This window comes from Leucopleurus acutus, assembly GCF_964270905.1.
Source record: "Leucopleurus acutus genome assembly, chromosome: 9".
Lineage (NCBI taxonomy): Eukaryota > Metazoa > Chordata > Mammalia > Artiodactyla > Delphinidae > Leucopleurus > Leucopleurus acutus.
In genome coordinates, this window is record NC_139144.1 from 56,750,964 (window position 1) to 56,776,901 (window position 25,938).

Below are 25,938 nucleotides of genomic sequence, written 5' to 3' on the forward strand. Positions count from 1 at the left end.
TACCAACAGGGCTTCCCTGGTGGCGCAGTGGTTGAGAGTCTGCCTGCCGACGCAGGGGACATGGGTTCGTGCCCCGGTCCAGGAAGATCCCACATTCCGCGGAGCAACTGGGCCCATGAGCCATGGCTGCTGAGCCTGTGCGTCCGGAGCCTGTGCTCCGCAACGGGAGACACTACAACAGTGAGAGGCCCGCGTACCACTAAAAAAAAAAAAAAAAAATCTACCAACAAACAAAAGTCCAGGACCAGATGGCTTCACAGGTGAATTCTATCAAACATTTAAAGAAGAGCTAACACCTATCCTTCTCAAACTCTTCCAAAATAAAGCAGAGGGAGGAACACTCCCAAACTCATTCCATGAGGCCACCATCACTCTGATACCAAAACCAGACAAAGATGTCACAAAAAAGAAAACTACAGGCCAACATCTCTGATGAACATAGATGCAAAAATCCTCAACAAAATACTAGCAAACAGAATCCAACAGCACATTAAAATGATCCCAGGAATCCCAGGAATGCAATTTACACAAATCAATCAATGTGATACACCATATAAACAAACTGAAGGATAAAAACCATATGATCATCTCAATAGATGCAGAAAAAGCTTTAGACAAAATTCAACACCCATTTATGATAAAAACTCTCCAGAAAGTAGGCACAGAAGGAACCTACCTCAACATAATAAAGGCCATATATGACAAACCCACAGCCAAAATCATTCTCAATGGTGAAAAACTGAAACCATTTCCTCTAAAACCAGGAAGAAGACAAGGAAGCCCACTCTCACCACTATTATTCAACATAATAAGTTTTGGACATTTTAGCCACAGCAAACAGAGAAGAAAAAGAAATAAAAGGAATCCAAATCAGAAAAGAAGAACTAAAACTGTCACTGTTTGCAGATTACATGATGCTATACATAGAGAATCCTAAAGATGCTACCAGAAAACTACTAGAGCTAATCAATGAATTTGGTAAGGTTGCAGGATACAAAATTAATGCACAGAAATCTCTTGAATTCCTATACACTAATGATGAAAAATCTGAAAGGGAAATTAAGGAAACACTCCCATTTACCACTGCAACAAAAAGAATAAAATACCTAGGAATAAACCTACCTAAGGAGACAAGAGACCTGTATGCAGAAAACTATAAGACACTAATGAAAGAAATTAAAACGATACGATCAGATGGAGAGATATACCATGTTCCTGGATTGGAAGAATCAACATTGTGAAAATGACTATACTGCCCAAAGCAATCTACAGATTCAATGCAATCCCTGCCAAACTACCAATGTCATTTTTCACAGAACTAGAACAAAAACTTTTACAATTTGGATGGAAACACAGAAGACCCCAAAGAGCCAAAGCAATCTTTAGAAAGAAAAACGGAGCTGGAGGAATCAGGCGCCCTGACTTCAGACTATACTACAAAGCTACAGTAATTAAGACAGTATGGTACTGGCACAAAAACAGAAATATTGATCAGTGGAACAGGATATAAAGCCCAGAGATAAACCCATGCACATATCGTCACCTTATCTTTGATAAAGGAGGCAAGAATATACAATGGAGAAAAGACAGCCTCTTTAATAAGGGGTGCCGGGAAAACTGGACAGGTACATGTAAAAGAATAAAATTAGAACACTTCCTAACACCATACACAAAAATAAAGTCAAAATGGACTAAAGACCTAAATGTAAGGCCAGACACTATAAAACTCTTAGAGGAAAACAAAGACAGAACACTCTATGACATAAATCACAGCAAGATCCTTTTTGACCCACCTCCTAGAGAAATGGAAATAAAAACAAAAATAAACAAATGGAACCTAATGAAACTTAAAAGCTTTTGCACAGCAAAGGAAACCATAAACAAGACGAAAAGACAACTCTCAGAATGGGAGAAAATATTTGCAAACGAAGCAACTGACAAAGGATTCATCTCCAAAGTATACAAGCAGCTCATGCAGCTCAATATCAAAAAAACAAATAACCCAATCCAAATATGGGCAGAAAACCTAACTAGACATTTCTCCAAAGTAGATATACAGATTGCCAACAAACACATGAAAGGATGCTCAACATCACTAATCATTAGAGACATGAAAATCAAAACTACAATGAGGTATCACCTCACACCAGTCAGAATGGACATCATCAAAAAATCTACAAACAATAAATGCTGGAGAGTGTGTGGAGAAAAGGGAACCCTCTTGCACTGTTGGTAGGAATGTAAATTGATACAGCCACTATGGAGAACAGTATGGAGGTTCCTTAAAAAACTAAAAATAGAACTACCATACAACCCAGCAATCCCACTATTGGGCATATACACTGAGAAAACCATAATTCAAAGAGTCATGTACCACAATGTTCATTGCAGCTCTATTTATAATAGCCAGGACATGGAAGCAACCTAAGTGTCCACTGACAGATGAATGGATAAAGAAGATGTGGCTCATATATACAATGGAATATTACTCAGCCATAAAAAGAAACGAAATTGAGTTATTTGTAGTGAAGTGGTTGGACCTAGAGTCTGTCATACAGAGTGAAGTAAGTCAGAAAGAGAAAAACAAATGCCGTATGCTAACACATATCTATATAGAATCTAAAAAAATAAATGGTTCTTAAGAACCTAGGGGCAGGACAGGAATAAAGATGTAGACATAGAGGATGGACTTGATACAGGGAGGGGGAAGGGTAAGCTGGGACAAAGTGAGAGAGTAGCATTGACATATATACACTACCAAATGTAAAATAGATAGCTAGTGGGAAGCAGCTGCATGGCACGGGGTGATCAGCTCGGTGCTTTGTGACCACCTAGAGGGGTGGGATAGGGAGGCTGTGAGGGAGACACAAAAGGGAGGGGATATGGGGATATGCGTATGCACATAGCTGATTCACTTTTTTATACAGCAGAAACTAACACAACATGGTAAAGCAATTATACTCCAATAAAGATGTTAAAAAAAAGAAGACAATAATAGCCTTGGGAACAAAAGTGGAAAACAAACATGTTCAAGATTTTACTATTTTTTCTTCTCTGCTACAAATCACAAGAATTGTCATTAGCTATTAAACATATAACTGTATTGTTTTACAATTTGATGTAGGATACCAGACCACACCCAAAACTTTAGCCAAGCCTATACTACTAAAGCATAATTAACTGTCAGTCATTTACATTGACTGTGGTTCACAGAGTGATAATGAACAGAACCCTAATAGACATGTTTTCATATCGCCATTGAAGCCACACGGTGAAACTCTGATTAAACAAACTAACAATTTTGGATTTACTCCATCTGCCTATAATTACAGATAGAATCTTCCTATTCATGTTAGCCATCCTGGAAACATTACAGTACTTTTTCAAATTATTTCTCCTGCCAAAAAGGGTTGACTTTTTAATCTAGGTCAAGTGGAGATAAAAAGTAAACAAACTAGTGACATGAGAGGCCATTGACCTCTATTGAACTTGCTACATTGGGGAAACTGAAATTTACTAAATGAAGCCAGAGTGGGGAAATAAACATGAGAAAACCCAGAACTTTAGACCTTATGGGTCAGGAGTAATACTTTTGTTCAAATAGTACATGTTAGTAGTAACTTCTGATTATTTTCCAAGAAAGAAGAATATGTAAAAATTCAAACCAAACGTGCAATTTTTTTAGAAAGGTAATTATGAGATGAGGCTAAAGTGGGCTTTCACAATAATGTGGAGACACTCTATTTCAACTTCACTTTAAATGTGCTGTTGAGTTGTTTATTAAGTTTCATGAATATCAATCATTTACAAAGTGATTTAAAATATATCTGTGAACATGTGTGTGCTCAAAACAACTTATTTTCCTTTGGATTTTGTGTGTCATGTAAAACACTTCATGTGTCAATGGGAAAAGAAGCTTTACATATAGAGTTGCATTAGTTTTTTCAAGTTGGTGGAGATACCACAGACTGGTTCTTTTCCATGACTTCCTCACCTTTTAAAAATGGGTCCTGAAAGTCAAAGCAAATAAAGTTCAAAACCTAAGCTGACATCTGTGCTGTGAGTCACCTTGACAATCTGGCCCTGACTCCCAGAACCTCCTAGCCTCCTCTAAGCTCTTTTAATGTCCTTCTCCCTCCAGAACAGGGGTTCCCATGACTGTCACTGATTGGTCTTATTTTTGTCTCTGAAGGACAACATTTCTGTCATTCCCTTACCCTACAACATAACCCTCAGGGAGTACACTGCAGCTCAGAATATGTGAGCTGAATTTTTTAAGCTCTCAAAGAGTGAAGAAGCAGAGTCAAAATGTCAATTAAAGAAACTTGGAAACAACATGATGCCCTGTGCCTTTTAGAGGTTGGCTAGGAGAGATTTTCTAGGATACTGTGTAAGGCTTCCCTCCTCTTTTCAGGATGGATTAGACCATGCCCATCTCTTGCTGATGGGAAAAACAATTTTGAAGAACAGTAATATTGACTCACTTTGTTCTGCAACTTACAATTTTTTTTAAAGATTTTTTTGATGTGAACTATTTTTAAAGTCTTTATTGAATTTGTTACAGTATTGTTTCTGTTTTTATGTTTTGGTTTTTTGGCCACGAGGCACGTGGGATCTTAGCTCCCCAACCAGGGATCGAACCCTCACCCCCTGCATTGGAAGGCGAAATCTCAACCACTGGACCGCCAGGGAAGTCCCTCTTATGATTTATGCTTCTTTCATTCAATCCTCATAACAACCATATAGGTTAGGCGTTATCTGTCATTACTAGCATTAGTATTATTAATGTTATTTCTGTTGCTGAGTGAATTGGCCAAAATAAGGATTTACGTTCAGAAGACACAAGACTGCATTTTCTGTATGCCTTTTCTGTACAAATTCAAGCAAACTACTTTCATCTTTCTGAGGATCTGTCTCTTTATCAGTACAGTTGTCCTAAAATAGATTATGTCATGGACTTTCAGAGAGAATTAAACAATACAACCTACATGAAAGCATCCTCCAAAGTGCTCACAACACTCTTTATTTCATGCCATTTTTAGAGTGAGTTTTGTTTATTTGGTTTGGTTGGGTCCATTTTTGTTTTTAATGAGGACATGATGACTCAAAGAAATTAGGGGATTTTCTCAAGGCCTCACAGGCCAGTATGGTAGAGCAGAATTGAAATTTAAGTCTTTGGAGTAGATACTATCATGGACCAACCAGATGCACTGTGTCCCCAACCTGCACATTCTGAGCAAAGCACTCGTTTCCCAGCTGCTTCCAGGACTGGTGGCTGGGAGCTCACATTCCTCTCGGAACAAAAGGTAGCTGTCTCCCACAAAGTAAGCCCTCTCCCCATACTGGTCACTGCCAGGTACAGAGGCCTGGTTCCCTTGTCTCCCTTGCAGATGATGCTGGAGTTCCATCCTAGCTCCAGAGATCCCTGTAGGAAGGGCTGGAGTCTCTGTTGTCACGGTATCACAGTTCAGCTTCTCCTGTTGCCCAGTCTTGCTTCCCTCACCCCTCACAGGTGCTGATCCCCAGAACATTCCCCGATAAACCTCCTGCTCACAAACCTCCATCTCAGAGTTTCCCAGGAACCAGACTTAATATAGCTTCCTGACTCCAAATTCCACGTTCGTGGCACAGCAGTTCATGCGAGAGTGGGCAAAAATGTCTTCACAATAAAACTGTATCTGTCTGCCAAGTTATCGGCAAATCTTTTAAGAATGTAAAGCAGGACCTGTAATTGTAGAGAGCTGTGGGGCAGCTTCAGGATCATAAAGAACAGGGCCCCGAAACAAAATTTAACACCGAAAATATCCTCTGCCCTTTATTTTGTTCAAGGAGGTACAAAAGGGGATAAAAGTGGCCCTTGCTATCAAGGACTTTGCAACCAAATTGCCCAGCGTATCAGCTCCTCATAGAGGAAGAGAGCAGAGACATAGCTACTACTCAGAAGCCCCTGCTTTAGGGGTCTGCCTCCGTCAGAGTGCATAAACGAAGCATCTGAGTGCTTGCCCCCCGAACAGTCACAAACCACTGGAAAGCTGTCTGTCCAGCATTGTCTTTGGGAACCACGCCCCTCACCCACACGGGTCTTCTCAGAGCTGTTTTGTTTCTGCTGCCGTTGTCCCCTTGACTAGAATTCACTGATTCGGAAGAGGATGGCTCAGTCAGGCTGAACCAATCAAATTCTCTCTCCCAATAATTTGGACTTTTAAACAAAGGCACCCAGAAACTGCTGGCCTCAGTAATGTGAAACTGCAGAAAAGGGGCCACAGATGGCTGCTGCGAAGACCCCTGGAACAGCCCTGCTTCCCAAGGCATAGATGGACCTCTTCCGTGGATTCTGAAAGATACACCATCGTTGGTCTGATGAAGTTTGCTGAAGAAATCTGCGTTGGATTCTGTTCTTTGAAGTCCAAAGAAACTTCACTACTCCAGGTCCTCTGTAACGTTTTCCATAAAGCCCCAGACATTTTAATTATGCCTTTGGCAGAGAGACAGCATCTATCTGTGTAAACTGTCTCCCACGTGGTAATGGTGACAAAAGCAAAAGGGAATTTGAAAAAATATCCTCCTGTCTCAACGCCGTAGAACAAGACCATACAAGCAGAATTAGAAAACTCCAGAAGAGCAACAGAAGGTTAATAGGTGACATCACTTCTTTCTCAAAACCCTCCACTAGCTTCCTATCACACTTCAAATAAATGCAGCCTGTGCATTGGCTGGACCCTACATTACCTACCTTACCTGACCCTTGGCTATCTCGGGGCCCACCTCCTCCTCCTACCCACCCCTTTACTTACTCCATCCATACACACTGGCCGCTTTGTGCTTGTCAAGCACACTCCACTCAGGGCCTTTGCACTTACAGTTTCCCCTAGCAGGACATCTAGATGTCCTACAGATATCTACATGGCTTATTCTTGCTCCTCCTTCAGGTCTCTGCTGAAATGCCATCTCTTCAGAAAGACCTTCTCTGACCTCCTATCCAGAAAGGTAGCCTTTCTCTCCCTTTAGCCTCATATGCCACTCAATTATTCTTCATAGCGCTTGTCACCGCCTAACGTCACATGATAAACCGCTGCCTACTTGTTAATTATCTGTCATCCCTACTAGATTGTAGTCTCCATTATGGCCATGAATTTGTTTATTTTTGTTCAATGTGGAGTCCATACCACTTAGAAGTGTCTGACCCATAGAAAGTTCTCAGTTTATATTTATTAGTTGGATGAATAAATAAACAGTTAAAATCTAAGCACTGAGACATTTCCATTTGGAGGCAGAGTGTCAAGAGTGTATGTGCAGGGTTAAAAATGACCTTGCTTCAGTCCCTCATGTCCTGTGTCAGACAACGACAGCAGACATATACCCCTGGAGGAGAGAGTAGGCCGAGGCCCAACAGGGAGCTGCCCTCCTTCTGATGTCACTTCAGCACATACCTGCCATGGGACCACGTGATGAGTGCCTTGAGGCTTTAGGAAGGTAGAGGGCCTCTGTGAGGTAGAGCGCCAGCTGGCTTTAATGGCAGCAACCAGGGCAAGCTGGCAATGAGTACTGACCAGGGCAATCCCAGGTTGGGGTGCAGGAGGAGAAACAAGACTTGGGAAAGAGGCAAAATGATGTCCGACTAGCTAACTGTTGAAACATCTGCTCTGAAAATTGCAAGGTTTCTCCTACACGTCTTTTCCTTCTTGCTAAACAGCTTTTCGAATAATTCTGCATACATGAACTAAGCACATTCTCTTGTAGTTTTGAAATCTAGGCAAAATTGTGCATCTTCACCTCTGTTTGATCCATAGTCTCACTCCACCTGCAAAATAGTTTCCCTTGGGTTCAAAGGAAAAATCAAGTTTTTATATATTAAATTTATTGTCTCACAAAATAAATTTTGTTGGAGTTTCCTAAACTTCTTTGAAGCAGGCTGAAGCAAGTAGGACAACTGTCATTCTGGCTTATACAGCAATGATGCATTGCGTTACAAATAATCTCTAAACAAATATGGCTGGGATACAGCCACATAATGACAGGTCCTTTTCCTGCCATTCTTACCAAACCCACTGGGCATGGGTGGAGGACCAGGTTACAAGGGGCTTGGAGGAGAAAGTGTCCCAGAGAGATGAATTCACACCACTGCTAAATATCAGTTTTCTTTTATAAAGTACAATATGTGAGCATACATATATGACATATATGTGTCCTTATGTTACTTTCTTAGGTAGGTAGGTAGGTAGGTAGGTAGATAGGTAGATAATAGGTAGATAGATAGATAGATAGATTGATTGATCCTTACTCAGTCTTTGGGTATCATACTAGTTGACAATCGAATATAAAATTCATGTTGCCAAAAGCAACAAAAATATAAAAATGGGCTCTTAGAGAGTGAAAATAGGTATGATCTCTTCAAGAGAAAAATACATCAAAAGCCTCAAAAATATACTTCTCTTTGATCTTCGATTTCTGGGAATTTAGACTAAGATAATATGCAGAAAAGTTCACTTACAAAGATGTTGGCACTGTGTGTAATCATAATCATGAAAATTTGGAAATAACATAAATGTCTAATGAAAGGGGCTGAGTAAAATAAGCCGTGAACTAGCAGCTCTATTTACAATAGCCAGGACATGGAAGCAACCTGAGTGTCCATCGACAGAGGAATGGATAAAGAACATGTGGCACATATATACTATGGAATATTGCTCAGCCATAAAAAGAAATGAAATTGGGTCATTTGTAGAGACATGGATGGACCTAGAGAGTGTCATACAGAGTGAAATAAGTCAAAAAGAGAAAAGCAAATATTGTACAATAACGCATATATGTGGAATCTAGAAAATTGGGATAGATGATCTTATTTCCAAAGCAGAAACAGAGACAGACGTAGAGAACAAATGTATGGATACCAAGGGGGAAAGGGGTGGGGTGGGAGGAACTGGGAGACTGGGATTGACATATATACATTATTGATACTATGTATAAAATAGGCAGCCGATGTCACCATACTGTACAGTACAGGGAACTCACCTAGCACACTGTGGTAACCTAAATGGGAGGGAAGTCCAAAAGGGAGGGGATATCTGTATGTGTATGGCTGATTCGTTTTGTTGTGCAGTGGAGGTTAACACAACATTGTAAAGCAACCATACTCCAATAAAAGTTAATAAAAAAAAATAAGCCATGAACATCCATGCAAGGAGATATAATGAAGCCATTAATGAGATGTTAAAATATTTAGAGGTTTTGAAAAGTAACTACAATATAGTTTTGAGCTTTAAAGTGTATTCTATTTTTTAATATACTGTAATGCCAACTTATTTGAAAAATAAATGTACATTTTTACTCAAACATTTACTCAAAGAAAAAATCTGGAAGGAAATATACCAAACATCATTAGTGGTTGTTCCTAAGTATTTTAATTACACATAATTTTTATTTATTGCCTCTATACCCTTACTCCAAAAATCAGCTACAATGAATGTATATTTCCTTTTATTAAAAAGTGCTATGTATTTTTTAAATTGGGGTATAGTTGCCTTACAATGTTGTGTTAGTTTCTGCTGTACAACGAAGTGAATCAGCTATATGTATACATATATCCCCTCCCTCCTGGACCTCCCTCCCACTCGCCCCCAATCCCACCCATCTAGGTCATCACAGAGCACCGAGCTGAGCTCCCTGTGCTATACAGCAGGTTCCCACTAGCTGTGTATTTTTAAACTGTATGATAAAGGAAATGCACATCGTGTGCAGCAGAAGATTAGAAACAAAAGCATTTGTTCATTGCAACAACAGAGAATAATAGTTCTATCTTGCCACTCTGAAATGATAATAAATAACAACCACTCTTACAATGAAGCAGTGTCAGAGTGCCACAATGGGAAGCCAAAGTAATATTAATAGTCCCAGAGTTATATGTCAAGTAAATGCAAAAGTTCTCTAGAAAAAGATGCTGGTAGAAAATCATTATATCTACAAATTTATGAATATATTTATCCTTCAAATGTAACTTCCTTTGTTTAATTTCTCCCTACCCTGACTAAGCTTGCAGGCTCCCCTGTACACACACACACACACACACACACACACACACACACACACACACACACGTACATGCTCCCATCCCATTGTCAGGGTATCAAAAACAATCAGTATTTCTCTGCAGTTTTACCTGGTATATTTTCTACTCTCTGGTGAGAAAGGGAGCTGAAGCAACATACCAGGAATCAGAAGTTCATAAACTATCATTTTCTGCCAGGGTACTAGTCACTGGTGGCTTCCAAACGGGAGTCTTCTGGCACACCCAGAAATAGTAAGTCCTCAGAATAATAAAGAGACCTTGTCTCTGAATGATACAAACTGTACATATTTATCCTTCAAAGTGATTCAAACCATCTAGAGTGGATAGCTTCAATTATCCTAATAATTGAAGTTCATTTCTAATTCTAAAGCTATTATTATTATTTTTTTAATTCATGAGACCATAAAATGCCTGAAAAGTAGCATTCAGTAGCCCTTACCTGATTCATGGGTAAAACAATGGCATAGATGCCCTTGGACTCCATTAAGCAGCCATCTACCAGTTGGAAACGTCTAATGGAATTTGAACAAATAGGCAACTTGTTCAACAATCACTACTCAGTGTTCACAGTTACTGTTCATCTTCACACAGAGAGGAAGGAACTCTAAGCTAGCCTAGTTTTAGACAGTGTTACACTGTATCTTTGCATCACACCAATGAGTAAGGAGCAAGTCCTTGGCAAATAGATTCTGAAATGGAGTCATCAGAGAAGAGTGGTGATAACATTATTTCAATCACTTTGAATCAGGGGTCACTGAAACCTCAAATCCACAATCTGATGTTAGAAACATGACTTTTTTTTGGTTATAATATATTTCTGTTTGATATAGTGAAAAGTAGTATAGTATAGTGGCCAAGGTCATGGACTCTGAAATTAGATGCCTGGAATTCTGGCTTGCCACAAACCAGCCATGCAGCTCGGACAATTCACTAAAGCTCTCGGTGCCTCCATTCTTTTATGTGTAAAATGAAGATGATAATGTTTCCTATCCGAAAGAATTGTAGTAAGGATCAATACAAATAACACTCTTAGAACAATACTGGGCAATATGATGAATATTAACTATTTTTAGTAGTGAATTACCGTTTCTACTTACTGACTAGTACTCCATGAACTTCAGTTCACAAGAATTATTTGAAAACAGAAGTAAGCTGGAAAGAGTTTACAGATACGATTTAATTGCACCCAGATGCTAGTTAATACCTTGAGGAGATTAAGCTCTGTAAAAATTAGGAGCAAGCAGTTCTGACTTCAGTAGATCCAAACTTTTCTCTCATCGACTTCTTGGTAAGAAATAACTTTTCCATTGCACACAGACATCCATTTATAATACCCACATCCACACCCACACATAAACATATTTGCACATGTACACCTAAAAACTGTTTCATGAAGCAGCACTCGTGATATTCTCTACTGTCTTTTATTTCAGTTTATTAAAATATTGATAGAGGGCTTCCCTGGTGGCACAGTGGTTGAGAGTCCGCCGGCCGATGCAGGGGACACGGGTTCGTGCCCCGGTCCGGGAGGATCCCACATGCCGCGGAGTGGCTGGGCCCGTGAGCCGTGGCCGCTAAGCCTGCGCGTCCGGAGCCTGTGCTCCGCAACGGGAGAGGCCACAACAGTGAGAGGCCCGCGTACCGCAAAAAAATATATATATATATATATATTGGGAGAAACCTTCTACTGATTTCGCCATCATTAATGGTTCATGACCTAGTGTTTGAAAAAAAATACTGTATAACCAATCCTTTCCATGAGATAATTTCATTGGAAACATATGTGCCCTTCGCATTTCTGGCCGCTCTTCAGCCCACTCCTGCCCCGTAGTACCAGGGTTAAGCTCTCCTTTAGTACAAAGGGAAACAGAGTCTTTTTTCTAGATCTTCTCAAAAATTCCCAACTAGATCAGAACACCCTGATCTCTAGTCCTGACATTAGCTACTCATCCTTCTCAGTGCTTCTCTGAACATGCAGGACGTAGGGAATCATTGCTCCTTCCTGGGAAAATAAAGACGGTCTTCTCTCTGACCCAACGTTCTCCAGCTGTGAATGTGAGAGGCGTAAGATTGCAGCAAGAAGGGGGTCATCAAACCCCTGGAGAGCTGTAAGGAGCTTCTTCCCAGCCCCAGAATAGAAATGATGTCCCTGCCCTCACATCCAATTTGTGGCCAAAGCAGTGCTCAACACAGCATCTAGCTGAATCCTGGACTATTAAACACATAGCAAGGTTAAAGGGATGGAAATTTTGCAGGAATAAGGCCAGATGGAGTATATTTTTAGATCAATGGTCATTGTCTCCCACCACAAAATCACTTGAACCATGGTCCACTTGCTCTCTCATCTTTTTCTACTCATATCAATTGTGTATCACTACATTCTACCTTAGTCATGATACATTTCTCATAAAGTAGCTCTACTCCTTGGTTTCCACACTTGGTGGATTGAATTCGAGATGTGAGACTTTCACTTCACAAAACAGTATTAAATGAGAGTTCTAAAAAGGTGATGATTGGGATTGCACAATGTAAATACACTTAATGCTGCTAATCTGTGCACTGAAACATGGTTAAGGTAGTAAATTTCATGTGATGTGTATTTTACCACGAATGAAAAATAATTTTTAAAGTATTAAATAGAAGTTCTTTCAAATTCAGATTACACATTTAGACAATCCTCCCAACTCACCCCCTCATTACTAAAAAAAGAAAAAATACAAGCAAGTGTTACATTTGATAGTTGTTAGTCAAGTAAAATTTAGCTAGTTATTTAGATCTTTAAATCTAAATGTCATCCATCACCACTTGCTAATTTCTGTGGTTGTGGGGAATAACCAGAGGAAACGGAAATATCCCTCTTAATCTCTTATTTACTTAAAAGTTTCCACACATACAACCACCCCCCTGAAAAAGTTCTCCCGAATAAACATGTATCCACAAATAGCCTGGTATTTTTTCTGATGCCAGAATTGACATAGTAACTTAAGCTCTGGGTCAGAAACCCACTGACTTACTCAAATTGAGCAGTCAAAAGTAATCAAAATATATTCAAAGAATTATATAAATATGCTGTTCTAAAAAGTATGAAAATAGAGGACTTGTTCAAAATTTCTGCTTGGCTACACCTTGAAGAGACAACAAGGACATTTGATTTGGGTGCCTCCTTTAAATGAGGCCTTACAGAAAGCCAGGGGAGCCGTTCATTAAACATGTGCTTCTCATTGACCTTGCGAGGCATGTGTCCAGCAACTTAAATAAAAGAAGGCTTTGAGTAAGCATATGCTCTTCCTGTTGAATTTTGATGGCCTTATAAGCCACTCAAGCTTTACCTTTGCAGTTAATGTGCAATCAGGATCCATTTCTAGTCATTTGTGGATAGCTTTGTCGTAGTTTCCAATTACTGTAGTATGTAGGCTTCTCTCTCATGCTCCTGTGAATACCCAAACCAAACATTCTCCTTACTAAGAACAAATTCCCTTCATGGAAGATTCACTTTTAAAATCTTTTACATTTAGGCTTTTTTCACAGTGCTTGAATAATGCATTCAACATCTCAGTCTTAATTCTTATCTTGAAATCTACCTCATTCAAACATAATGGCTTGACAGTACTCCTGTGCCCCAGCCCACCCCTCCTGATTTCCCCAAATAATTGGTTATACAGGAAAGAGAGTATTATTGAAGAGATTGAAGGAAACACTTAAAAGTTAAGGCTGACTGTACAAATACCTGTTTTTCAATGAACAGTTCTGCTTAAGCTAAAGTCCTTAAGTAAAGCATATTTTGTGGCACCATCCTCATCTAGAACTAAAAGGAATTTCTAGACAAAAACAACAGGTCAAAGTTTCCAATCAAAAATTCTGCAGTCCTGTTATGTTGTGTAGTATACAACTACTACACTACAAGGAGTTGAAGGGAGGTAGTCAAATATAACTAGAATTTTAAGGACAAACAATACAAACAGATCATATTTCATACAACTACCAACGAAAAAATTATACCAACAGCAAGATTTTTTCTAACTTGGCAAAAGAGATTTTGAAATTTACATAATGGGCAAAAGATGAAGATTTATACATGTACACTTTCAAGTATAAGCCCCTTTAAAAATAAGAAAATCTCAATCTTGGACCCTTGAAGTCCTAAATCTATAAACAAGGAGGTACAGCTCACCCAAAATGTTAGTGGCATTTTTTTTGCATTAAACAAAGAGCTGTTAAATAGCTAAGAAGGGTGAAGGATATCGAATGCATTTCATACATTGGCCAATTCACATTCCTTTCACCTTTCAATAGTCCTCCTGAAACCTTTTAGGCCCACATCCAGGAAATCTTTCCAAATGACTTATATATATCACACTCTTGCTATTATCACAGTCTACTCTGCTCAATCTAGTGACTTCCAAAAACTGTTGCTTTTTCAACTCCCAATCATGACTTTGATTACTACTAACACTTCCTACCATGTAAGAAGAAGAAAGGGAATGGGGATAGAAAAGTAAAAAGAAGGAAAAAAGGGGGGAAAATATGGGAAATCAATGGAAGAAAAAAAACAAGTAAAATCATTATTACAACAGGGCAAAATACTTCATCCCATTCTTTTCCCATTCCCTAATTTACCAAATTCAGTGGCCATATATTGAAAATTTTTCTAACAACAATAGATAATGTTTACTGAGAACCTATTATGAGCCAGGTATTTCTCTAAGCACCTTACAAATATTATCTCATTTAATACAACAATTTAATGAGGTAGGTACTATTTAACATTCCACTTTACAGAAAAAAGGCTGTGGTACAAAAAAGGTAGGTAACTTGACCCAAGTCACACAGCTAGTAAGTACCAGATTCAGAATTCAACCTAAGCAATCTAATTCTGGAGGTCACAGTTTTGCCTAGTATGTTATGTTGCTTTTCTGTATTAGAGGACCTGCTAACCACATCCACATGTGGGTTCCATTACAATACCAAGCACTCAGCGGGGAGGGAGATCCTAGGGATTCATTCCTTCGATAAACCTTTATGATGAAATGATTCTAGCTTTAGCTGCTTGAAAAGAACACAAAAATGAATGAATCATCGTGCAAGTCCTAGATAAACACACACTCTAGTGGAGGATATGTAATTACAACACAGTGGAAACAATGCTTATAGAGCTATGATCAAAATGCTATTGGGGACATGGGAGTGGAGTCACTAACTTCTTGGAGAATACAGGGAGATGCCCCAGAGAAGGTGATAAAAACAAAACAAAACAAAACAAAACAAAAAAAAACCACTTAGGCTCCTTAACATCTTTATTGGAGTATAATTGCTTTACAATGTGTGCTAGTTTCTGCTTTATAACAAAGTGAATCAGCTCTACGTATACATATTTCCCCATAACCCCTCCCTCTTGCATGTCCCTCCCACCGTCCCTATCCCATCCCTCTAGGTGGTCACAAAGCACAGAGCTGATCTCCCTGTGCTATGTGGCTGCTTCCCACTAGCTATCTATTTTACATTTGGTAGTGTATATATGTCTATGCCACTCTCTCATTTTGTCCCAGCTCACCGTTCCTCCTCCCCGTGTCTTCAAGTCCATTCTCTACGTCTGCGGCTATATTCCTGTCCTGCCCCTAGGTTCCTCAGAACCATTTATTGATTCCATATATATGTGTTAGCAAATGGTATTTGCTTTTCTCTTTCTGACTTACTTTACTCTGTATGACAGTCTCTAGGTCCATCCACCTCACTACAAATAACTCAACTTCGTTTCTTTTTATGCAGCCCAAGTTTTTTAAAAACAAGTAGGAATTTCCAGAAAACAGGAGAGATAGAAGGAGTAACTAGGTATCCATGTTTTGGATAATGAAGATTCATTTGTTAATAAAAACATGTTTGGTGCATGTATACACAAGGGTTTGTGCTAGGTTTTTATAAATAAAAATTTATATAAAATATGTAATTTTTATAAAAATAAATTATAGTCTCTTTTTCAATAAGTTTATAATCTAGGAGAGGAGATAACACACAAATGAATATTGCAAGCCTACATGTTTTTTTAAATGCTCTAAGGCTTCTACATTACACCCTTTAAATTATCTAAGAGCTTCCTAGAATGAATGCAAAGAATTCTGGGGAACTGATGCCTAATCTGCTTCTATAACCCTGAGTTTAGGAACGTGGTTGGATCAGCTGAAGAGCCTGAGCTGCATTAGACAACACTGACCCTGATGAGGTGTACCTGGACCAAGTGAGGGAGGATCTGCACAGATCCAGACTAGACAACGTGTAGGCCTTCTCCAGCCTTCTGCATAAACACTGGGCAAGGAAAGGGACAAGGTATACTTCCAGAAACACGTGCAGTCTGCACTCACAATCATATAATCCCTGGTTAGATGGGGGCGCTCAGAAACTTGCATCTTTGTACTAGATGATGCTGCTGATCTTGCCACCATTTATCCTAACTGCACTTTGTACTGCACTGCTAATATAAATAAAATGTGTTTGATTTGCTCAAAGGGTATCTATGCTTTGTCTTTCTGTCAAACCAAGCCTGCTAAAGAAATTTTCCAGGACGATAGTTGGGCAAGGAGTTGAACAAATTATATAGGAGTTTAGAAGAAGAGACTACTGCTGATTCAATAATGAAAGAGTTCTCGGAGGAAACGACATTGAAAGGATGACTAATTGAATCTACCACCAAACAATCAAGATTTCAGTCTGACTCACCCCCAAGTGATTGATACACTCACCCATTAGGTAAGTTAATCCAAAATATGAGAGTCTAGTCTTACTGGCCTTGGAAACATCCTGCCCTTTACAATGTCTAATTTTACAATTTATTTATAAAGAGAAAAATTTTAATTTCCTCATTCCTAGGTTCTTACAGGCATCTTACAGTACTGACCAAGGATGTCAACAATAATAATAAACATCTATTGCATAGTTCTTTACTATTTACACAGCATTTTTTAAGATTATTGTTTCATTTGATTCCCCAGTAACCCTGTGAAATATTAGTCAAGGTTAGTGACTTGCCCAGGCCACATGCCTAGTAAGTGGACAAGCCAGCTTTTTCCTGTTATCCCACAACAGAGTCCCAGTTCTGATTGAACCCACTTTGGAACCTCCTCTCAGCCCATGAATTATTACCCACCTCTCTTTTCTCTGAGAATTGTCCTCCTCGTTACCCTCATAGGTGTACCCAGCCATGTTGTACCATATAACATCCCCACTCAGGCCCATTTAATTGGCCTCAAGTATACCTAGAACCAAGCCAGAAAATCAGATTCTCTAAAGGAAGACTTTGGAAATTGACACCAAGATAAGGAGAGTTTTTCTCTCCACGTGCCAGGAAATAGAGGATGCAAACTTAGAAGCTCTGAGGGGCCTCATTCCTCCCTGAGAACAAATGTTGGAGAAGAGTTGGCAGAGAGAAGGATGAAGGAGAAGCACAAAGAGAAGCAAGGGACAGACACAAAGAGAGTACCCACTGGTTTTGCCATCCCCATCTCAGGCCTGGGAGACATAGCTGTATTCTTAGCCCTTAGTCCTTTCATCTTACTTAAAACCACTTTCTCACACCATATACAAAAATAAACTCAAAATGGATTAAAGACTTAAATGTAAAACCTGAAACCATTAAACTTCTAGAAGAAAACGTAGGCCGTATGCTCTTTGACATCAGTCTTAACAATATTTTTTGGATATGTCTCCTCAGGCCAGGGAAACAAAAGCAAAAACAAACAAATGGGACTACATCAAACTAAAAAGCTTCCGCAGAGTGAAGGAAACTATCGGCAAAACGGAAAGGTTGCTCACTGAATGGGAGAAGATATTTGCAAATGATATATCCAACAAGGGATTAATATCCAAAATATACAAAGAACTCATCCCACTCAACATCAAAAAAAAATAAAATAAAATAAAAGTGAGAAGAGGACCTGAATAGTCATTTTTTTCAAAGAAGACATACAGATGGCCAACAGGCACACAGAAAGATGTTCAACATCACTAATCATCACAGAAATGTAAATCAAAGCCACGATTAGATATCACCTCACACCTGCCAGGATGGCTATTATCAAAAAGACAACAAATAACAAGAGTTGGTGAGGATGTGGAGAAAAGGGAACCCTTGTGCACCATTGATGGGAATGTAAATGGGTGCAACCACTATGGAAAACAGTGTGGAGATGCAGCAAAGAATTAAAAATACAACTACCATATGATCCAGCAATTTCACTTCTGGGTATTCACCCGAGAAAAACAAAAACGTTAATTTGAAAGGATATATGCACCCCTAAGTTCACTGCAGCATTATCTACAGCAGCTAAGACCTAAGCAACCTAAATGTCCATCAATAGATGAATGGATAAAGAAGATGTGGTACATGTATACAATATTACTCAGCCATAAAAAAGAATTAAATCTTGCCATTTGCAACACCATGGACAGACCTAGAGGGTATTATGCTAGGTGAAATAAGTCAGACAGGGATAGACAAATACGACTTCACTTATATATGGAATCTACAAAACAAAATGAATGAGCAACCATAACTAAACAGAAGCAGAGTCATAGATACAGAGAATAAATAGGTGGTGGCCAGAGGGTAGGGAGTTGAGGGGAGGAGAGAAATAGGTGAGGGAGATTAAGAGGTACACACCTTCAGTTACAAAATAAATGTCACAGGTATGAAGTGCACAGTGTGGATAATATAGTCAATAATTAGGTAATATCTTTGTATAATGACAGATGGTAACTAGACTTACCATGGTGATCATTTTGAAATGTATAGGAATATCGAATCCCTATGTTGTGTACCAGGTCAATTACAGTGCTGTAGGTTAATTATACTTCAAAAACAAACAAACAAACAAACTCATAGAAAAAGAGATCAGATTTGTGGTTACCAGAGGCAGGGGGTGCAGGGAGGGGAATTAGATGAAGGTAGTTAAAAGGTACAGCTTCCAGTTATAAGGTAAATATGTAATAGGAATGTAATGTACAATATGATAAAGATAATTAACACTGAAAGTTGAAAAGAGAAAGCTGTGAAGAGACTAAATCTTAAGAGCTCTTATCACAAGGAAAAAGCTTTTTTTTCTATTTTTTAATGTTGTATCTATATGAGATGATGGGTTTTCACTAAACCTATTTGTGGTCATCATTTCATGATGTATGTAATTCAAATCGTTATGCTGTACACCTTAAACTTATACAGTGATGTGTGTCAATTACATCTCAGTAAAACTAGAAAAATCAAAATTTTTTAAAAAAAATCCTGGAAGGGAAAAAAAACACCAATGTGTTCCTGAAGAAAATGTGATTTAGAGAGAAATATAGCTAAGTGAGCATGATGTCTTGCATTCTCTCCGTAACATCGCAGGAGAGGTCTACCAAGAGGGATGATGCCAGCACTGACATCACAGTCCATAGCAGAGGCTGAGCAGATAATTGGCACTCAACAAATAAATGTCTATCAGATGAATTAATGAATCTGCTACTCAAATGGGATATGGGGATATATATATACATATAGCTGATTCACTTTGCTGTAACTAACACAACATTGTAAAGCAATTATACTCCAATAAAGATGTGAAAAAAAATGTATGTGTGAATATATGCATAGGTATTTTTGTTGCTGATTTTTTTTTTAATTGATTCAGAAAAGAGAGAGCATTCTGTAGTCCTTCACCCTAAGGAGAACCAAAAACAACAATAAGCTGGCTTGTCTTGAACATCAGAGAAGAGGAATGTAATTACACGTCATATCCAAGGTCATTCAGCCATACCTATACACCCTGAAGCTATATCATCAGCAGAACAAGGGAAGTTCCTAGATTACTTCTTTTAATAGAGTGATGATCTCAGAATCCTTTGACCACCACCTACTCCCCCAGTTGCTTTATGATCTGTTTCTCTCTATTTAACATTCTTAACTAGCCAAATATCTCATTCCTTCTGTATAACAAATGTGACATTGCGGTGATAGTCTATATAGTGTTTATATGATTAATTGTGACAGTAAGATAATGGGCAATTGAAGTCAGTTTAGCCGAAAGGAGTTTATTGCGTTTTATGTTCATTTGGAGTTTACTTTTTGTACATAAGAAAATAAAATAAATATTGGCTTTGTAAGAGAAAAAAAAAAGGCAAAGTAATATAAACAGAGAGCATTTTCATCCTCATAAAGGAAATTCCATCACTCCTGTTTTCACACAACCTTTCTCTCAAATAAGGTCTATGAGTAAGTCAGGGTAAAGATTCTCACATGTTCCAGATCAAAACTGAGCACTGGCAATGACTGATGATGATTACCTACTCCCCCCGGGGAAGAAAACCTAATCAAACTTGCCCAAATATTATAGCAAGCAAAAAAAAAAACACGTTGTTACACAAAATGTAAATAAAATGTAAAGTAATTAAGGAGAACAAGTGCTTGGATCATTTTTGGAAAATTGGAATATTACTTACTGCTATATGTCTATGCCCTCAAAGGAAATATGCTAAATAACCCAGTTTTCTGAGGAAGCAAATGATTTAGTGACCTCAGACCTCAGTTGTCTTTCTTTCTAAGAGCTAATGCAGGGGTTCTTAAAATTTTCTGTGCCATTGATGTCTCTTTTACAGTCTGGTGAAGCCTATGAACTCCTCCCAGAAGAAAATTTGTAAATGCTTAAAATGAAACAGGTTTACAAAAGCAACAGAAATCGAATTATAATTGAAAAGCAATTGAAACATAACTATCAAAATATTAAAAGAAAATGTTGTGATATGGTAATATACAACTTCTTTATTAATATATTAAATAACAGCATTGTTGTGGAGCTAATAACTACTATAATTCCAATACAGTAATTAGCATGAACAACATTTCAGAAATACTATAATGTGTAAGGAAATGCAAAAATATTAATCATTTCTACTGTGACAGAATCACAGGTATATAGTAACACAATGTAGCATTCCTTGGCTCCATGGTTTGGAACCTAAATTCATAATTGAAAGAAATTCTAAGTCTCAGTTTGAGCTTACTATAAATAAAGCAGGTTTGCTATGAACCTAAAATTATAGAATCCGGGTTAAGAACCCCTGGTTGTCCCTTTCACAAATAGTACAAATACAATGGACAAAGGATTAATCTCCAAAATATATAAACAGCTCATGAGCTCAATATTAAAAAAACAAACAACCCAATCCAAAAATGGGCAGAAGACCTAAATAGACATTTCTCCAAAGAAGACATACAGATGGCCAAGAAGCACATGAAACGCTGCTCAACATCACTAATTATTAGAGAAATGCAAATCAAAACTACAATGAGGTATCACCTCACACCAGTTAGAATGGACATCATCAGAAATCTACAAACAACAAATGCTGGTGAGGGTGTGGAGAAAAGGGAACCCTCTTGCACTGTTGGTGGGAATGTAAATTGATACAGCCACTATGGAGGTTCCTTAAAAAACTAAAAATAGAATTACCATATGACCCAGCAATCCCACTACTGGGCATATACCCTGAGAAAACCATAATTCAAAAAGACACATGCACCCCAGTGTTCATTGCAGCACTATTTACAACAGCCAGGTCATGGAAGCAACCTAAATGCCCATCAACAGACGAATGGATAAAGAAGATGTGGTACGTATATACAATGGAATATTACTCAGCCATAAAAAGGAATGAAATTGGGTTATTTGTAGAGACGTGGATGGATCTAGAGACTGTCATACAGAGTGAAGTAAGTCAGAAAGAGAAAAACAAATATCGTATATTAACGTATATATGTGGAACCTAGAAAAATGGTACAGATGAACCGGTTTGCAGGGCAGAAGTTGAGACACAGATGTAGAGAACAAACGTATGGACACCAAGCAGGGAAAGCAGCAGTGGGGGGTGGGGATGGTGGTGTGATGAATTGGGAGATTGGGATTGACATGTATACACTGATGTGTATAAAATTGATGACTAATAAGGACCTGCTGTATAAAAAATAAATTAAATTAAATTAAAAAACAAAAATAGTACAAATACAATTGGTGTTCACCAACTGTGATTATTAACTAAATTAAGTTTTTAAATCCTACGACTACTAAGACTTCACTGAGTGATCAGAGAGGGCAGACATAGAACTGTGAAGGCTGCCAGCATGCATGGGAAAGATTAAAGTACATACATGGATGTGGAGAATCTCTGATACACTCTGAGAAGCAAGGTCCAAGAAATCCACTTTACCACTAACCTGGCTCCCAGAAGGGCCCTGAAGAAGTATCCTGAAAATCCACAATGTGCAAATGACAGTTGTAAGTATCTAAGATCACGTTGCTAAAGTACCTTTCTCTCTGCAATATTTAGATTAAAATTCTACCAGAAGAAAGACTTAATTCACCAAAATTCTAAGTTAGGCATTGTTCAATAAAATATTAATAAAAATATAATCACTGGAATTTTCTAATAAGAGCATATGTAAAACACACATGAAATACTTAAAAAGCAAAACCACAGAAGTACAGCTTTCTTTTGTTTAGTTGGTAAGTGGATTGTTGCTAGTATTGGGTTGTCTTTACTGTAAAGGTTGGGAGAAACAGCTCCTAACCCTGGTACTAGAGCCAAAGTGGGCATTTGATGATATACGAGACAGAAAAGAACCCTAAGGGAAGCAATAATCAGTAATAGGCAGGGATCTTCATGGCATTACCCAATCCTGAGTTTATTATTTGCCCACCTAAAACCAAATGTATTAGTTTCCTAGAGCTGCCAGAACAAATTACCACAAAACGGGGGGCTTAAAACAACAGAAGTGTATTCCTTCACACTTCCAGAGGCCAGAAGAAAATCAAGGTGTTGGCAGGGTTCGCTCCCTCTGGAGGCTCTGAGGGAGTATCTGTTCCGTGTCCCTCTCACGTTCTGTGGCTGCCTGCAACCTTTGGGCTTCCTTGGCTTGGGACCGCATAACTACTATCTACTTCTGTCTTCACCTGCCTTTCTCCTCTCTGTGTCTTTGTGTCTCTATTCTCTCCTTTCTCCTATAAGGACACCAGTTATTAGATTTAGAGCCCACCCTAAATCCAGATTGATCTCCTCTCAAGATCCTTAACTAACTACATCCACAAAGACCCTATTTCCAAATAAGGTCACATTCACAGATACTGGGTGTGAGGACTGGGATATATCTCTTGGGGTGGGGGGAACAATTCAATCTACTACACTGAAGCAGCCTAAAATTCCACACATTCTAGGTACAGAGGCTTTTTTTTTTTTATAAATTTATTTATTTATTTTGGCTGCGTTGGGTCTTCACTTCTGTGTGAGGGCTTTCTCTAGTTGCGGCGAGCGGGGGCCACTCTTCATCGCGGTGCGCGGGCCTCTCACTGTTGCGGCCTCTCTTGTTGCGGAGCACAGGCTCCAGACGCGCAGGCTCAGTAGCTGTGACTCAAGGGCCCAGCCGCTCGGCGGCATGTGGGATCTTCCCAGACCAGGGCTCGAACCCGTGTCCCCTGCATTGGCAGGCAGATTCTCAACCACTGCGCCACCAGGGAAGCCTGATACAGAGGCTTTTGATAAAAGATGATCAGAGGCAATACAAAACATAAAGCATTTTTTTCCTTACAGCAAGTATTAGTGGATACTTCTACATCTTTTTAAAAAACTGCACATCATAAATTCCTAGGATTGCAGATGTATGCAGTAAACACAGGGAGGATATGGGTCTACAGAATTGAAATACAGTTAGTGCAGACTGTGTAGTTTAGACAGAACATTAAGATATTTTAGGGACTTAACTTTGAGAAATTATGGACACAAACTAGGAACTCCCGGCAATCATCTCTGAAACGAGCTGTACCCAGGCTGGCCCTGGAGGGTGTGGGCCAGTGTAGGATATAAAAACAGGATGAAGAGACATGGCCCCTTAGTCACTGTTGCCTAAGGATATTCTCAGTTCTTCAGTGACATAGGCTATCACCCAACCCAAGCAGGAGCTATGACTGGATTGTTTAAGATATGCTGTCTATGTTGGTCCTTAAATTACCTCTTTGTGAGTTTTTTTTAAAAAAGTTCATAGTTCATCTAGTGGTACGTAGCCAACTTTACTCACCTAAAGTTTTTATGTTTACACAAAGTCTGAAATTAGTGGGAAAAAAGACTCAATGTAGTACAAAGAAAAGTAGTATCTGAACTAGGTAAACCAACTAATACTGGCAGTCATAGTGTTCAAAGAGGGGAGACTGTCTGATGTGAAATATGAAAGTTCTTTTAGATCCAACACTCTTTATATATCCTAAGATTTGGGAAGTTGGTGCCAAGGTATGGTGATGTGGCCTTTATCCACATATCTAACTTAATAAATATTTTCCATGTCTTCAAAATAGAAAGCATGTTATCATCTAAAAATTAGAAGTATGCATGCAAAGGTGTATTTTATCAATTTGTTCATTTTGTTTAATGATATTATACAGTTCTTTGTAGATGTACAGTCCTTAGACTTACTAAATAGATTACCCCAGTCTTTCTAGAAAGGCCCTTGTTTTATTCTTCTTTGGTATCTCCCATAATACAGTCTGTTCCTAGTGTATAATCAGTGATCAGTGGTAGCTACAAGATTTCCTAATACTTTATACTAAACAGCAGTTCCTTCTTATGGTAATGACCACCTACAGATGTGATTATCTGATGGGATTCATATTAGATAAACACTGCTGAATATTTTTCCCACTGAAGCAACAATAAAACCTGAGTTTGGACAGCCCTTAATTGTGCTGGTGCTCTCGGTACCTCAGTTTCCCCATTTGTAAAATGGGGGTAATAGTTGCACCTGTTTCAGAGGGGTGTTGCGAGATTTAAATAAGTTAATATTTGGAAAGCATCCAGAAGAGTATCTGGCACGTAGAGAGTGCTAGATAAGCATTTTTACTAGTAGTGGTGTTTATATTCTTCTTATTATTCACTAGCCTTCCAGAAATAGGTTTGTTGGAAGGAATAAATACAGTAATACATCTTTTAGTGAGCGTTGCCGGGGAACAATGTCTTGTTTGTCAGTCAATCCATCAGTCGGTATTTATCTCGCATCTATGCTGTGCCAGGCACTGTTCTCCAGTAACACAGTAAGACGGTAATGAAGAAGAGGCAGTCCCTGCCCTCAATAAGCTTACACCCCAGTGGGAAAAGAAATACATAAACACAGTGATTAAAAAATGAAATCATATGTACCATGAAGAAAATAAAATTGTGTAATGTGACATACTCTGCCTGCCTGAAAGGTGGTGGATGGGAGAACTACTTTGAGCTAAGAACATCCTCAAAGGTTAAGAAGCTGAGCTGAGACCAGAATAATGAGGCCCTCGTTTGTAGATCTGAGAAAAGACCTTTCCAAGCAGAAGTGATAGAAACTACAATAAGCAAACATCCTGAGAAAAGAACAAATGCTCAAGGTTGATGTATTAAGTCATTACCTGAATGGTGTCAGATATGAGCCAGTGGAGAGAGATAAACTGATGACTGGGAGAAAGAAGAGGATAGTTAGAGGAGTGAAGTCTTCATCAAGGTAGCATGAAGTGGGATCCAGAGTATATCTGGAGGGAATGACCTTAGAGAGGGGCAAAGAGATGTGGCAGAGTCAAGTATGAATATGATGGACTCTTAGAATTAGAGTGAGATCATAACATGTGAGTGACAGGGGCAGGAAGGGACATAGAGGTTTAAGGTGTCATTTCAGAGAGTTAGAAATTGAATATGTTTGGCAGGTATAGTAGGATGGCACTTAAGTTAGTGTGCCCTTGCCACGTATGGTCATGGTTTTGAAATGACTCTAGCCGGCAGAAACTGTTGGATTTTCTCCAGCAACGTTTAGCTGCTTGGAGGTGCATAGTGGGCAGTTAGTT